The 16,897-nt window shown below is 43.9% G+C and overlaps 1 long non-coding RNA gene across 1 annotated transcript in view; it reads left to right on the forward strand.

Annotated features, from left to right (window-relative positions):
- Positions 1-6,009: 6,009 nt before the first annotated feature.
- LOC116983470 overlaps positions 6,010-16,897 on the forward strand; it is a 64,905-nt gene continuing 54,017 nt past the window's right edge. Inside the window, exon 1 of the long non-coding RNA XR_004414699.1 lies at positions 6,010-6,172. This is a non-coding gene — a long non-coding RNA (uncharacterized LOC116983470). The remainder of the gene's footprint in view (positions 6,173-16,897) is intronic.

Genomic DNA, 16,897 nt, shown 5'->3' on the forward strand with positions numbered 1-16,897 from the left:
CCTTGCACTTTGTAGACTTGGCGATCTGCAGCATCGTTGCTCTCGGTAGCTGTAGGAATGTGTTGTAGTAATACGTTGTAATCGTTCCTTTCTAAATGTATCACTGAGCTCCGTATGCTCCACAATAATTAGATGTCCACATTTGGGAGACCACATTTTCTTTGAACCCTTACATCTCTTCCTTGAACACCGACTGAAGGCCTGAGCATCAACCTGGCAGTTCTGGTTGTAGCGGGACAGGCTGCATCTCTGGAGAGAAGGAATGGTCGAGACCCCACTTCAGACTTCTCGACCCGAATCGTCACCCATTCCTTCTCTCCTGTGCCCCTAAGTTACTCTAGCATTTTGTGTCTATCTTCGATTTAAACCAGCATCTGCAGTTCTTTCCGACACGGTATAGGAACAAGTTATTCGACCTACAATGTCTGTGATAAGCTATTTAATTTGCTTGGACGTATTGCTTATATCTGTATACTTCTATTCCCAATCTATCTAAATGCCTCTTATGGAACACTATCATATCTGCCTCCACCACAACCCGTGGCAGAGTGTTCCAGGCAGCCTCCATCTTCTCTGTGTATGTGCCCTACACATCCCTTTTTAAACGTTGCCCCTCTTATATTAAAGCCATGCTCTCTAGTCTTTGCTGTTTCTTATTTGACATTTTATTTTGCTGAATTCCAACACAGCTTTGTAAAATTGCCTCTATCGCAAATGAGAAATTATACACATGGCTTAGTTATGTCCTTTACTATTATTAAAGGGCCTGTCCCACTGGGCAAATTTTTAGGCAATTGCCAGCAACTATCATAGTCATAGCAGGTCGCCAAAAAACCGGCGACTGGACTAATGCGACTGTCCCACTTAGGCGACTGCCGGCGACTACGACAATGGAATTCACCGAAGTCAGCACCGGCGACAACCTACGTCACCTGGCGACAACCTACGACAACCTACGTCAGGAGAAGACAAGCTACGACAAGCCCGCGGTCGCCGACTGTCGCCGAAAAGTTTTGAACATTTCAAAATCCAGCGGCGACCAGAAAAACGCAACGACTCTTTGGGCGAATGAGGAGACTACTCACGACCATACAGGTGACACAGCGGCAACCATGTGGTGACAGCCTAATCGCCGGCAGTCGCCTAACAAATCGCCTAAGTGGGACAGGCCCTTAAGCTAACTGATTTATGATGACTATTATCAAAATGCTCCTGATCCTATCTCCTTCCACTAGCCCAGCTTCATTCTCTGTAACTGGAGCTGCTTCATCAGTTCATTCTTGAATCCTGATTTTAAAATGTTTACTTCAATGCATAATATGTTCTGCACTCTCTCCACATTTTACACTTTTTCTGTATGTGCTAACAGTAGGGCATTTGAAATATTCTATAACTACTGTGAAAATTTTCAGCACATAGAACATAGAATAGTACAGTGCAGGAACGGGCAATGTTTGTGCCGAACATGATGTCAAGTTAAACTGATCTCATCTGCCTGTACATGATCCAAACCTTCTATTCCCTGCACTTACATGTGACTATCTAAAAGTCTCTTAAATGTACCGCAAAGTTTACCTATATATTTTCTCTTATAGAAACATAGAAAATAGGTGGAAGAGTAGGCCATTCGGCCCTTCGAGCCAGCACCGCCATTCAATATGATCATGGCTGATCATCCCGAATCAGTACCGTGTTCCTGCTTTCTCCCCATATCCCTTGATTCCGAAGGGCTATATTTAACTCTCTTTTGAATACTGTACATCCAGTGAATTGGCCTCCTCTGCCCTCTGTGGCAGAGAATTCCACAGATCCACAACTCTCTGGGTGAAAACGTTTTTCCTCATCTCAGTCTTAAATGGCCTACCCCTTCTTCTTAAACTGTGACCCCTGTTTCTGGACTCCCCCAACATGCGGAACATTTCTGAACTCCCCCAACATCAGGAACATTGTTCGTTCTCCTTCTGTGTTTGGTGGGCTCTGGTATACTCCTGGTCATGTGACTGCCCTTCCTGTGTTCACCACTTCAACCACATTCCATGTATCATTTGATTTTCTACAGATGTAATTACTTTAACTAATATCATTATTCCCAATTTCCCTTTACTTGTCATGTGAAAACCCTGTGATCAAGGATATTGTTCTCCCATTCTCTCTTTAAGCCAAGTTTCCCTGATGGCTACGATATCATGAAAATGTCTCTCAGTGCTGTCCGTTCATTAATTCCATTTTTTAGACTTTATGTATTATTCCAAGAGCACTGGTAAACCCATTGGCGTTATCTTTTTCCAGCCTATTTTCAATCTCATTTACAACTCCCTTTTCCCTTTGATGCAGAAGGTTTATCCACTTCCCTCTCTTCATGGACATAATCTTTGCTGGTGCTGATCCCCCCCTTGTTGTGTCTGGTTTGTTCCTGTAACAAGGTTCAGGCTGCTGGTACGCTCAGGTAGCATCTAACTGGTTTCCTCCTTGACTTCCCAAATCCATTGACTGAGCTGTGGCGTACTACTTCCACTAGGACTTAACCTCAAGAATAGCTGTTGGTCTGCACCAGCCTATTTTATACGAGTGGTTACAATCTAGCTTCCTATTGCACAATGTACAACGTCAGAGGAATTTGGGAAATTCCGCACTTCAATGATAGAACTGCCTCTTTAACAGTTGTGCTGTTAACTCATGTGGAAGCAGTGGGCGAGCCAGTCCTGATGTCATGGAGTTCTTTCAAGGCAACCATCCATCTGTTCTTGGAAGCTCACACATTGTAGAGGAGATATGGTTCAATACTAAGTATGTAGGAAGGAACTGCAGATGCTGGTTTAAACCGAAGATAGACACAAAAAGCTATGGTTCAATACTAAGTATGTAGGAAAGAACTGCAGTTGCTGGTTTAAACAGAAAATAGACACTCAGTCGGAAGAAGGGTTTCGGCCTGAAACGTGATCAGTCTGAAGAAGGGTTTCGGCCCAAAACGTTGCCTATTTCCTTTGCTCCATAGATGCTGCTGCGCCCGCTGAGTTTCTCCAGCACTTTTGTCTACCCACAAAAAGCTGGAATAACTCAGCGGGACTGAAGTAGGGTCTCCACCCAAAACGTCACCCATTCCTTCTCTCCAGAGATGCTGCCTGTCCCGCTGAGTTACTCCAGCTTTTTGTGTCTATCTTGGTTCAATACTAACATAATTTTACATCTTGAACTGTCAGTGGGATATAGAACTCCAGGGTGACAGGAACACTTTTTTTTCCACATATTCCACATAAAATGAATCACCAACATGTTCTGCAGAAAATAGTTTAGGTCTCAATTCACAGAACGGAGGAAATCATCTGTAGTGATTTAATGATGTGTCCAGATAGTGATTTTTCATAATTTCTAGCCCATACCAGGAAACACAAGTGTAGATACTCTGAGCAGCATGCATTAGACTATTCTAAATACCTGACCATATTTAGAGAATCTGAACTTTGAACATTGTCACAAATGGCACATTTTAATCCTGTGGAATAACTCTCATTATATATCCCCTTATCCCCAGAGCACGTCATAGCCAATAAATTATGTTTGAGTAGTTATGTGTGCGGAGCTAAATGTCTCTGCCACATTACACAAAGCAAGATTCCACTGACACTAGATCTCTCTATATCACCGTCTATATCTCTCATTTCCCTCTCCTCTGACTCTCAGTCTGAAGAAGGGCCTCGACCATCTTTTCTCCAGAGATGCTGCCTGACCTGCTGAGAAACTCCAGCTTTTAGTGTCCACCTTCCTGTGACAGGAAATGGAATGAGCAGTTCATCTATGTTTGTTGTGTCATGTCAAGCGAGGATGGCTCGGCAAACACCCAGAAAGACAAACATTATTAGGAAACCCCCCCTCTCCAGGTACTTTCCCCTGCAACCACAAGAGATGCAACACCTGCCCCTTTAACTCCCTCCTCGACCATCCAAGGGCCCAAACAGTCTTTCCAGGTGAGGCAGAGGTTCACTTGCACCTCCTCCAACCTCATCTACTGTATCCGCTGTTCCAGGTGTCAATTCCTGTATGTCGGCGAGACCAAGCGTAGGCTCGGCGATCGTTTCGCTGAACACCTCCCCTCAGTCCGCATTAACCTGCCTGACCTCCCGGTGGCTCAGCACTTTAACTCCCCCTCCCATTCCCAATCTGACCTTTCTGTCCTGGGCCTCCTCCATTGCCAGAGTGAGGCCCAGCACAAATTGGAGGAACAGCACCTCATATTTTGCTTGGGCAGCTTACACCCTAGCAGTATGAACATTGACTTCTCTAACTTCAAGTAACCCTTGCTTTCCCTCTTTCTCCATCCCCTCCCCCTTCCCAGTTCTCCGCCCAGTCATACTGTCTCTGACTACATTTTATCTGTGTACCGCCCACTCCTCTGACATCAGTCTGATCAGTCAGCCATTCCTTCTCTCCAGAGATGTTGCCTGAGTTAGTCCAGCATTTTGTATCTCTCTTCAATTTACCCAGCATCTGCAGTTCTTTCCTACATACATGTAGGAGGTCTCTCCAAAACATTTCATATCCGGTGGAATTACAGGTTATGCCAGACATGTTTGTTGCAGCTTGATTTTGATCATCTTGAATTCAGTGCTGTACCCAATCTGGGCAGGGTTTCATTGGGTTAAATGTGGACCTTGATCGGATGAGATCGGGCTTGAGTGTGATGGCCAAGCTCAACACTATACAAGACCACCATGTCACTGTGTAGACCAACGGATGAATATTGGTGGCTCAACTGAAGGAGAAGAAGACTACAGCTCCCATTGAAAGATTTTCTAACACAATAAAGAAGGAACCAATTAAGGGAAGTAAAATTGAAGAAGGCACCCGCTGCTAACTTTGTTAATCCTGCAGTTCACTTCAAGCAAAAAAATAATTACATTCATTCCCCCCCCCCCCCCAAAAAAAGAACAGAAGGAATCTGGATACTTGCTTGACATCTGTTTTGGGTAATTGATTCCATAAAAGAAAAACAGGGTTTCTGTTAACTAGATGGGTGCACCTTGAGGGAATAACTCATCCTGGAGAACACAAGTTAACTAGCGCAGGCCACGGGAGCCACAGCAGTGTTTGTAGCCATGAAAGATGGTGCGTCCCCTACTCCCAGCTGAGGCAGGGGTCTCCTCATGGTGCGAATTAGTGACAACAAAGGCCGGCTCAACGTGGATGCTGTGGAGAATTTTAAAAGGCCTGCATTTCATTCAGGGAGGGGGTTGAGGGTGGGCAGGGGGTGAAGGTGCTCTTCTGATCTCCTCTGCTGAAACCCTCGGTTGGGAAAATTCGGTGATCGTGCAGGAGGCAGAAAATCCTCCGGCCGTCTTTGGTCCAAGGATCGGCTGCCGGTTGGCAGAGTGGCGACGGAAATCTCTGCCCCGGGAGCTAATGAGTCGTGAATGAGGCGTTTGTCGTACATGCTTCCTTGGTAAACCAACGAGCTATTAAATAATGTGGAGCAGAATCCTGTGCTAAACCTCACACGATTGACTGCTAAAATCATAAATGAGAAACGTTTCTTCACAGTAAAGTTTTTTTTCACTTAACACACTCTCTCTCTTTCTCTCTCTTTCTCCTTCTCTCTCTCTCTCTCTCTCTCTCTCTCTCTCTCTCTCTCTCTCCTTCTCTCTCTCTCTCTCTCTCTCTCTCTGCAATCACTTAGTGCCCATGCATGTGACAAACACATTGCAAAATAGCTTTCCCTTGTATTAAAAACAGATCTAAATAGCCCGGGTGACCTTTCCCCATTAAGATTTTATTGGGTCTAACGGATGTAGTGCAGTATTTTACCCTGGCAACTGTTCACATGTGGACTCTTTGATGTACCTCCCTTGCAGCATATTAACTGTGCACAGGTGTCCTTCAGCTATTTTGCCGCCAGCCAACTTCACGATAATTTAAAGTCATCGTCTGGTCACCAATTATATTTTTTCAAATAAAAATCGGTGTAACATGATTCAAGGTACAGAGGCGATTCTATTCCGCAGTTCCAAGCTTCTTTATTGTTTGTCGAGTGAATGGAGCAGTGTGACTCAGCTAGGAACATTCCTGTTTCACAACGAGACATTCGTGGGTTCCAGTCCCACACTGATGACAAATGGGATTAAAAATACCAACCTGGCACTCCAGCAGAACTGGAGTGGGGGCCACTGCACTGTTCGAAGTACTGCTGAGTTTATGGTTTGAGTTGAGGTTTTAAACTAAGAGCCGGTCTATCCTTGCGCATGGATTGATCTGATCCCCTGACGCTGTTCTGTAGGAGAGCAGGGAGTCTAGTGCAGTTTAGTTGAGAGATACAGCATGGAAACAGGCCCTTCGGCCCACTGAGTCCATGCCGACCAGCGATCCTCCTGTACACTACTTCCATCCGACACACTAAGGACTATTTACAGAAACCAATTAACTTACAAACCTGAAGGTAGACACAAATTGCTGGAGTAACTCAGCGGGACAGGCAGCAGCATCTCTGGAGAGAAGGAATGGTCGACAAGAAACGTCACCCATTCCTTCTCTCCAGAGATGCTGCCTGTCCCGCCGAGTTACTCCAGCATTTTGTGTCTTTCTTCAGGGTAAACCAGCATCTGCAGTTCCTTCCTACACATATTAATTTACAAACCTGCTCGTCTTTGGAATGTGGGAGGAAACCAGAGCACCCGGAGAAAACTCATGGGGTAAACAGACTAACTGTACCAACTGCTCCCGTCGTCAGGATCGAACCGGGTCTCTGGGGGTGTAAAGCCCCTGTCCCACTTGGGCGACCTCCACCGCGACCTCTGGCGAGTTTGCCCGCGACCCATAGTCGCGGCAAGGTCGCCACGAGGTCGCGGGAGGTCTTCGTCACTCTCCTTCATGGTGAAGAGCGGGGCTTCGCCTAGTCGAGGCTTCAGCTAGATCGCGGCGTATTTTTCGAAATGTTCAAAATTGACCGCCACTAAAAATAGGTCGCAGTGGGAAAAGTTGATAATATTTTTAGTCGTAGGTCTAGTCGAAGCCGGTCGTAGTAGGTCGTGATGCTAGTCGTAGGTAGTCGAAGGTAATAGCTCTGGGGTGAAGAAAGGCCAGTAGAAAAAAAAGGTAATTTAAACAGCAGAACGTCACCTCTGTCACTCCAAGGCAGGTTCATTCGTAGCTGGAGAGTTTTCTGGAGAGGAGGCTTGTGTTTTAGAGATGGCACCAAAAAGGCAGCAGCACAGGGGGAGGGCACATCCCTAAAAAAAACCTGCCATGCAGGTGTTGCCCACCCAGGAGGAGGAGTGGCAGGAGGTGATGCCACAGGAGGTGATAGTGCAGGAGGAGGTAGCCCTGCATGAGAGACCCCTGGAGGAGGAGACCAGGGTGGTAGTACATGTCCCTACCCTACCACCCCATCCTTCATTGTCTCATTTGAAGGCAGCAAAGCAGCCCTTTCTCCTGTGCCTGACACAGCATCAGAGGCAGAAGCCCCATTGGTGGTGAGGAAGGTTATGCCCTACACCTTCACCAGGCAGCAGGAGGGGGACCTTGAGGAATGGTTCCAGCAAAATGCCATCCTGTACGAAAAGGAAAATAACGGGAACAGGGACAGGGACAAGAATGTCATGCTTGCCATCCACTGCCCCACATGTGTGCTTAAAGGTCCATCTCTTCCAGTCATCTGGTGTACTGGAACAGTCCATCACATCATCTCCATTCACCCATTGAGACCTCTTCTTGTGCTTCCCCTTCACCCTTGCTCTTCCCCTTCTGCCTTTCTTAAAAGGCTGCTGAAGCAAAAGGGCTACTGCAAACAGCAGTAGTTGTACTTTTACTAACACCCTTCCTTGCTTGCATGGTTCAGAATGATTTAAAAAAAAAACTGTGAGGTATTTTTTAGTGAGAAAAAATGCCGACATTACATTTTATCAGGTGATCATTTGAGCTGCAGACACTCGTCACTGGTCGTTGTTGGTTTTTGGTGTGTGGGTCCTCTGGAGGTGGAAGGGGGTCGTGCTCATTCACGGACCAATTTGCCAGAGACCATCCTCGAGTAAAACGTACATGGTCGAAGCCAGTCTTCAACATAGTCGAAGGAGATCGAAGGAGGTCTTCTTCAGAGTCGAGGGAGGTCTTTAACATAGTCGTAGGAGGTTGTACATATAGTCGTGAATGGTCGTAGGAGGTCGTAGGTCACCGCGACCTTGATTTTGTTTTGAAGTCGCTTAAGGTCGCCAGAGGTCGCGGTGGAGGTCTCCTAAGTGGGACAAGCCCTTAAGGCAGCAACTCTGCCACCGTGCCACTGTGCTGCCCACAATTTGTTGCCACTGTGCCAGCCACGAGTTGTTGCCAGAGTCCTAACCACTAAATGTTCCAGTCATTAAAACAGCCAGTCCAGTATTTACCATATTGCTGTGTAGGAAGCAACTGCAGATGCTGGTTTAAATCGAAAATAGGCACAAAATGCTGGAGTAACTCAGCGGGACAGACAGCATCTCTGGAGAGAAGGAATGGGAAAGATTGAATCAGTCTGAAGAAGACACTTGACCCGAAAAGTGCAGGAACTGATCCATGAAGGCATTGAATGGAAATAATAGCAGACTCGAGAGCAACACACTCTACAGCTGATTTGCAGTTTGGTTCTGATTCTTGGCCAAATTTTGAGGCAGCTGATAAACCTTTAATCCAAAGTGCACATAAAGGACTGTGGAAGTCTGTATAATATGTTCATTGCACAAATGAAAATGCCATTGTCAAATGTCATTAGAAACGGGAATAGTCCCCGAGGATTGGCGTACTGCGCATGTTGTTCCATTGTTTAAAAAGGGTTCTAAGAGTAAACCTAGCAATTATAGACCTGTTAGTTTGACTTCAGTGGTGGGCAAATTAATGGAAAAGATACTTAAAGATAATATATATAAGCATCTGGATAAACAGGGTCTGATTAGGAACAGTCAACATGGATTTGTGCCTGGAAGGTCATGTTTGACTAATCTTCTTGAATTTTTTGAAGAGGTTACTAGGGAAATTGACGAGGGTAAAGCAGTGGATGTTGTCTATATGGACTTTAGTAAGGCCTTTGACAAGGTTCCTCATGGAAGGTTGGTTAAGAAGGTTAAACTGTTGGGTATAAATGCAGGAATAGCAAGATGGATTCAGCAGTGGCTGAATGGGAGAAGCCAGAGGGTAATGGTGGATGGCTGTTTGTCGGGTTGGAGGCAGGTGACTAGTGGGGTGCCTCAGGGATCTGTGTTGGGTCCTTTGTTGTTTGTCATGTACATCAATGATCTGGATGAAGGGGTGGTACATTGGATTAGTAAGTATGCAGATGATACCAAGATAGGGGGTGTTGTGGATAATGAAGAGGATTTCCAAAGTCTACAGAGTGATTTAGGCCATTTGGAAAAATGGGCTGAAAGATGGCAGATGGAGTTTAATGCTGATAAATGTGAGGTGTTACACCTTGGCAGGACAAATCAAAATAGGACGTACATGATAAATGGTAGGGAATTGAAGAATACAGTTGAACAGAGGGATCTGGGAATAACCGTGCATAGTTCCTTGAAGATGGAATCTCATATAGATAGGGTGGTAAAGAAAGCTTTTGGTATGCTAGCCTTTATAAATCAGAGCATTGAGTATAGAAGCTGGGATGTAATGTTAAAATTGTACAAGGCATTGGTGAGACCAAATCTGGAGTATGGTGTACAATTTTGGTCGCCCAATTATAGGAAGGATGTCAACAAAATAGAGAGAGTACAGAGGAGATTTACTAGAATGTTGCCTGGGTTTCAACAACTAAGTTACAGAGATAGGTTGAATAAGTTGGGTCTTTATTCTCTGGAGCGCAGAAGGTTAAGGGGGGACTTGATAGAGGTCTTTAAAATGATGAGAGGGATAGACAGAGTTGATGTGATCAAGCTTTTCCCTTTGAGAATAGGGAAGATTCAAACAAGAGGACATGACTTCAGAATTAAGGGACAGAAGTTTAGGGGTAACATGAAGGGGAACTTCTTTACTCAGAGAGTGGTAGCGGTGTGGAATGAGCTTCCAGTGGAAGTGGTGGCGGCAGGTTCGTTGGTATCATTTAAGAATAAATTGGATAGGCATATGGATGAGAAGGGAATGGAGGGTTATGGTATGAGTGCAGGCAGGTGGGACTAAGGGAAAAAAAATTGTTCGGCGCGGACTTGTAGGGCCGAGATGGCCTGTTTCCGTGCTGTAATTGTTATATGGTTATATGGTTATATGACAAAGCCACAAAAGTATTATGTATGTAAATCAGGCGACAAATCACAAGGTAAAATGAAATCAGGATGAAATCCCATGATGTGTGTGGGAAGGAACTGCAGATGCTGGTTTAAGCTGAAGATAAACGCAAGATGCTGGAGTAACTCAGCGGGACAGGCAGCATCTCTGAAGAGAAGGAATGGGTGACGTTTCGGGTCTCAAGTAGGGTCTCGACCTGAAACATCACCTATTCCTTCTATGCAGTGATGCTGCCTGTCCCGCTGAGTTACTCCAGCATTTTAGGTCCATCTTAATGCCAATGATAATGTCACTGCTTTATACTCTCCTTCCAATATTGAGAGGGGTTTTTTTTCCCAAGCTCTGTGGTTTCCTCCTATTGAAACAGCTGCAGGTGTCTGCTAAAGGCATAGTTTGAATACAAAGGTGCGGAAACAAATATCAACAGTCATTAGCAACTCAAAGATAATGCATGAGAATAAATGACAATGTTTACTTTCTGCTTTGAAGCATCACTCATCCACCTTTCATGCTGAATCTTTCGAAAGTCAGCGTAGCAAGTCGTAGTTTGACATTTTGTGAGCAGCCAGTCGGCAATAAAAGGATATGCAGCGGAAGAGGCTGCAAGCATTGGAACTGGATAAATGTGCTCATGATCACACAAGATAAAGATACCTTATGTAACTTGCATTCTGCGCAAGTCATTCAACAAATTCCGCATGGTCGACGTCTTCTGAATTCATGCTCTTGACCTACTTGGCCGATTCATTAGGACATTTTCAGTGTGCTAGGAAGCCATTAAAATATCAGCCGGATAATTCATCAAACCATATTTCATTAATAGGACCCTATAATAAATATTCCAGGCGATGTCTCGTGCTGATGCAGCCTCCACTGAAGTCGGCTCACGGGATCCCCTGAATATCCCATCGATTCTGGAGCTGAGCATCTAAACATTAGGAAGGATGGCATTAAACTGAAAAGAGTGCGAGAAAGATGCAGTCATAGAGTCATACAGCGGGGAAAAAGGCCCTTCGGCCCAACTTGCCCATGCCAACCAATTTGCAATTACACTGACCCCACCTGCCTGTGTTTGACCCTCCAAACTTTTCTTATCTATGTACCAGTCCAAATGTTTCTTAAATATTGTGAAAGTACCTACCTCAGCTACACGGAAGGAACAAGGGGCCTGGCGTGGGTGGACAATAGACAATAGACAATAAGTGCAGGAGTAGGTCATTTGGCCCTTCGAGCCAGCAACGTCATTCAATGTGATCATGGCTGATATCTTGGGCAATGTTATAAAAATGCAAGTCGCTGTTATTGTTATTGTTGTGTTGAAATATAGCTTGATAATATTTGTATGAAGAAGGGTCTCGACCCAAAACGTCACCTATCCCTTTTTTCCAGAGATGCTGTCTGACCCGCTGAGTTACTCCAGTTTTTGGCGTCTATCTTTGATAACATTTCATTTGTCCGAATATTATGCCATGTGTAATGTGGTAAAAAATATTGGCTAATTGCTGAACACTTTCCAAACATTGTGCAAACTTCACGGACATTTCTGTTGTGAAACTGCATTGCACGCCTGGAATTTAGCAACAGAGTGAAGAAATATTAATTCACTTTGGGACTGCTGGTCGTCTGATCCAGTGGGTGAACTGTACCCTGTGGGTGAATATCACTCTTCATTAAAATAAAACTTCTGCCTTCCCATTGTAAATAATCCTTTATTCAAATCATCCTTTATGGACAAAGGTTTCACACAATGGAAAAATTATGGAATCAAAAATATAGGACATCTTTATGGGAAAGGTACTTTTCTTTCATTTCAAGAGTTACAACAGAATTATGGACTGCACTCAAATAATTTCTTCAGATATCTACAAATTAGAGATTATGTTAAATCTAATACACAAGTCTACAGGAATAGGGAATCAGAAATTCTTGATGAATGTCTGAACAAGCATCCTAATACTGAAAAACTAATAGCTTATATTTATAACACCCTACTAAATAACGAGGTACCACCGAACGAACCATACAGATACAAATGGGAAAATGAAATAGGTCATCCTATCACGAAAGATATGTGGGACGAAAGTTTACAACAAATACATCAATGTTCACTAAATGCCAGACATACTTTAATACAATTCAAGGTCTTACATAGACTACACTTCTCTAAAATAAAACTAAATAGAATCTTCCCACAAATCTCTCCTATTTGTGATAAATGTCTACATTTAGAGGCTAATTTAACACATACGTTTGCAAACTGTATAAAACTTAAACATTTCTGGACTGATATTTTTTAAATAACTTCAGAAGTTATTAATACAAAACTGGACCCAGACACAAAATTAATAATACTTGGAATATCAGAACAAAGTTTAACACTCACAACAAACCAAAGAAATTTCCTCAACTACAGTATAATAACCGGAAAAAAATTAATATTAAAATTTTGGAAAGGCCCTACAACCCCCACAATTAAAATGTGGATTACGGAAATGTCGGAGACCCTATACTTAGAAAGAATTAGACTTGTCTTAATGGACAAACAAGATCTTTTCCATAAAATTTGGGCTCCATTCATTAACTATCTGAAGGGATAGATTGGCACAGCACGAGGACCCAGCTGAAACTTGAACTCAGGAATAGATGAAAAGCTATACTTTATAACCTACGAACCTATCTCCATTGATGTATTACAGGTAACCCAATCCACCTCCCTTGTTTTTCTGTTGTGTTTTTTTTTGCTTTCTTTTTTATTTGTAACTTTCTACCCTCTCTTTTTCCCTCTTTCTATAAAAAATAAAAACACTAGAAGCAGAAGTAATTGATAATGGAAAATTTTAATAATGTATGACTGATGTATATGAAAAGTTTTTTTACTATAATATGTAACTACATTTTATAATATGTCTACTTCTAATAAATAAATTAAAAAAAAACAAAAAAAAAAACAAAAAACTTCTGTTTTCTCTGTCTCTGTGTATAGTGCTACCCTAGCATCTGGTTCCTTGTTACCCAGTTCTCAAATTCACATTGAAAGACTATGTTAAGGGGCTGTTCCACTTGGGCAACCTAATTGGCGAGTTTAGAAGAATTTGAAAAAATGTCATGTTGAAGACCTCCTTCGACTATGTGGAAGACTAGCTTCAACCAGCTTCGACTAGCTACAACTAACTTCGGGAAAATTGGACACCGAATAGTGGAGAGTGAAGACGACTTCCTTCGACTTCCTTCGACCTCCCTACGACCTCCCTTCGACTATGATGAAGACTATCTACGACTACCTGTGACTACCCTCGATTACCTACGACTAACATGCCGACCTACTATGACCTACTACGACTAAATCTACGACTAAAATAAGTTTAGTTTTTCTCCATGGGCATTTTTTACTCGCGGGCATTTTTTAACATATTGAAAAATATGCCGCGACCTAGCTGAGGCCTCGAGTACGCGGAGACGACTCGCAAGCATGAAGGAGAGTTACGAAGACCTCCTATGACCTCGTGTCGACCATGCTGCGAGTATGAGTCGAGGGCAAACTCGCCAGAACTCGCGGATTAGGTCGCCCAAGAGGCACAAGCCCTGAACATGGTGACGCAACCAGGAACTCCATTTCTGGGGATTAAAATCTCACCATTTAGCTGACGTTCTCTTCCCCCTGGCATTTTCATTGAGTGAATATATTAAGGATGATCGTGGAGCAAATGCCGCAGGTAAAACACCTGCCATTGCAAAGGTCTCGTTGCATTACTCCACTGTAACATGAGGAGTTAGTGACCATATCCTCCTAAATTCATCAGGTAAGGTTGTGATGTATGTGACTACACACACCAAGGGTAAATCAGGCAACAATGTGTAACATGAAGTAACACAGTGGGCTGCTGGAACATGATCACCTGCATTATTTAACTCTCTAACCAACTGCATTGAGTTTAGTTTAGAGATACAGCGTGAGAACAGGCCCTTCGGCCCACCGTACCCACACCGACCAGCAATCCCCGTGTAATTCACTGAACACAAATTGGTTATTCCAGAAGCTCCTGCCTTCCGCAGTAGTATAGCTAATTCATTTCGACATTTGCCTGGTTAAGTCAATCCTTTTTTTATTCATACAACAATATCTTTCTGTGTTCACTCAGCTATCTTCATTGATGTAACGAGACAATTATCATCTACTATTTCCAAACATTCACTTAATCATAGTCATACTGCTTGATGCAGTTCCTCCAACCCAACTTGTCCATGTTGACCACGATGCCCCATCTACACTAGCCCCACTTGCCTTTGTTTGGTACATATCCTTCTAAACCTTTCCTATCCATGTACCTGTCCACTTCCTTCACCTGAATTCTCGTACAGCAACCGTGCCAATTGCTTTGATTTTAATGTTTATATTTGACTATTATATTTGAACACTTTGAGAGCAGGGATTGGCCACCCATTGCATTCCAACAACAACCATTGTTAGTTGACTTTGGACCAAGGTTCGTTAACATAGGCATATGGTTTACAACCAAAATAAATCATCTGCCCACTAAAAATCATTAAAGCTTTCACATCATTGAGAGCTCACTGTCTCAGTTCAAGCATAATTTCTTAACAGTGTTCATGGGACAGATGAAATGGCCTTTTTTTGTAACCATTGTTCATTATGTAGCTGATTTTGGCTCCTACTCTATAATTTCAAATATCATACACAAGTTTCAACAAATGTGCTGTGTCAGAGTTATATGTCACTGGTTGAAGTATTGCAACAGTGTAGTTGTATAGTAACAGGAGTGGCACAGTGGCGCAGCAGTGCAGTTGCAGCGCCAAAGACCCAGGTTCCATCCCGACTACGGGTGATGTCTGTACAGAGTTCGTACGTTCTCCCTATGACCCGCGTAGGTTTTCTCCAAGATCTTCGGTTTCCTCCCACACTCCAGACGTACAGGTTTGTAGGCTAATTGGCTTGGTGTACGTGTAAATTGTTCCTAGTGTGTGTAGGATAATGTTAATGTGCAGGGATCGCTGGTCGGTGCAGACTCGGTGGGCCGAAGGGCCTGTTTACGCACTGTATCTCTAAACTAAACAGTGTAGTTGCAAGATCAGGCAAATATATAGTGTTTGTTAAAACTACAGGGGCATCTCGCTCCTGTCAACAACAGGCACAGTCCTTGCTCGTGTCCTCACAAACCGACTTCTATCACTGTCTGAGGAGGTACTCCCAGTATCACAGTGTGGCTTCTGCCCATCCAGAGCTACAGGAGACATGATATTCACAGCACGCCAACTCCAGGAAAAATGCTGTGAACAAAGGCAGCCTTTGTACACGGCCTTCATAAACCTGACAAAGGCTTTTCCTGGTTGCCCGCCAGGCTCTTTGGAGCGTACTATCAAGGTACGGTTGTCACGACAAGTACATCAGAATATTGAGGCTTCTACATGATAGCATGTCGGTCACAGTGCTCAGCAACTGCGGCTCTGAGTCCGAGCCCTTCACGGTGGAAGCGGGGGTCAAACAGGGATGCATCAGCGCACCCACCCTGTTTGTCGTCTTCATTGCTGCCATACTTCACCTCATTGGTGAAGAGCTGCCACAGGGGGATCCCAATCCTCTACAGAACTGACGGTGGGCTCTTCAACCTTAATAGGTTGAGGGCCAAGAGCAAAGTCAGTAACTCCGCCATCATGGAGCTTCAGTATGCGGACGACTGTGCCATTACACCACACTCTGCAGAAGACCTCCAGGGCATCCTGAATGCCTTTACCACGACGTACAGAGCCATGGGCCTAGCCTTAAATATCAAGAAGACCCAGGTCCTACATCAACCTCCACCCAACCAGCCGTCTATCCAGCCCACTATAAAAGTGGACGACACCACTCTTGAAAACGTTGACCACTTCCCCTACCTTGGCAGCATTCTTTCCTTAAAAGCTGACATTGACTCTGAGGTCAACCATCGCTTGAGTTGTGCCAGCGCAGCCTACGCCAGGAAAAGAGTCTTTGAAGACCGAGACCTAAAGGCTCAAACAAAACTGCTGGTCTACAGAGTCGTTGTCCACTCCACCCTGTTGTATGGAGTTGAGTCATAGGCCACCTACAGCAGGCACCTGAGAGCCCTGGAACAATACCATCAAAGATCCTTATGAAGGATTCTGAGGATCAGCTGGGAGGACAAACACAACAAGTGAAATAACTGAAAGAAATTTTCATTGGGCGAGAGATCGTATTGGGTAGGCTAATGGGACTGAAGGATGATAAATCCCCGGGGCCTGATGGTCCGCATCCCAGGGTCCTCAGGGAGGTAGCTCTAGAAATAGTGGACGCATTGGTGATCATTTTCCAATGTTCAATAGATTCAGGATCAGTTCCTGTGGATTGGAGGATAGCTAATGTTATCCCACTTTTCAAGAAAGGAGCGATAGAGAAAGCGGGGAATTACAGACCAGTTAGCCTGACTTCGGTGGTGGGAAAGATGCTGGAGTCAATTATTAAAGAGGTAATAATGGGGCATTTGGATAGCAGTAAAAGGATTAGTCCGTCAATTCATTTTGTTGTCTCTAATATGAGATAATGACAATAAATTGAATACAATACAATACAAAACAACATGGATTTATGAAAGGGAAATCATGCTTGACTAATCTTCTGGAATTTTTTGAGGATGTGACAAGTAAAATGGAT

This window comes from Amblyraja radiata, chromosome 18 (genome assembly GCF_010909765.2).
Source record: "Amblyraja radiata isolate CabotCenter1 chromosome 18, sAmbRad1.1.pri, whole genome shotgun sequence".
Lineage (NCBI taxonomy): Eukaryota > Metazoa > Chordata > Chondrichthyes > Rajiformes > Rajidae > Amblyraja > Amblyraja radiata.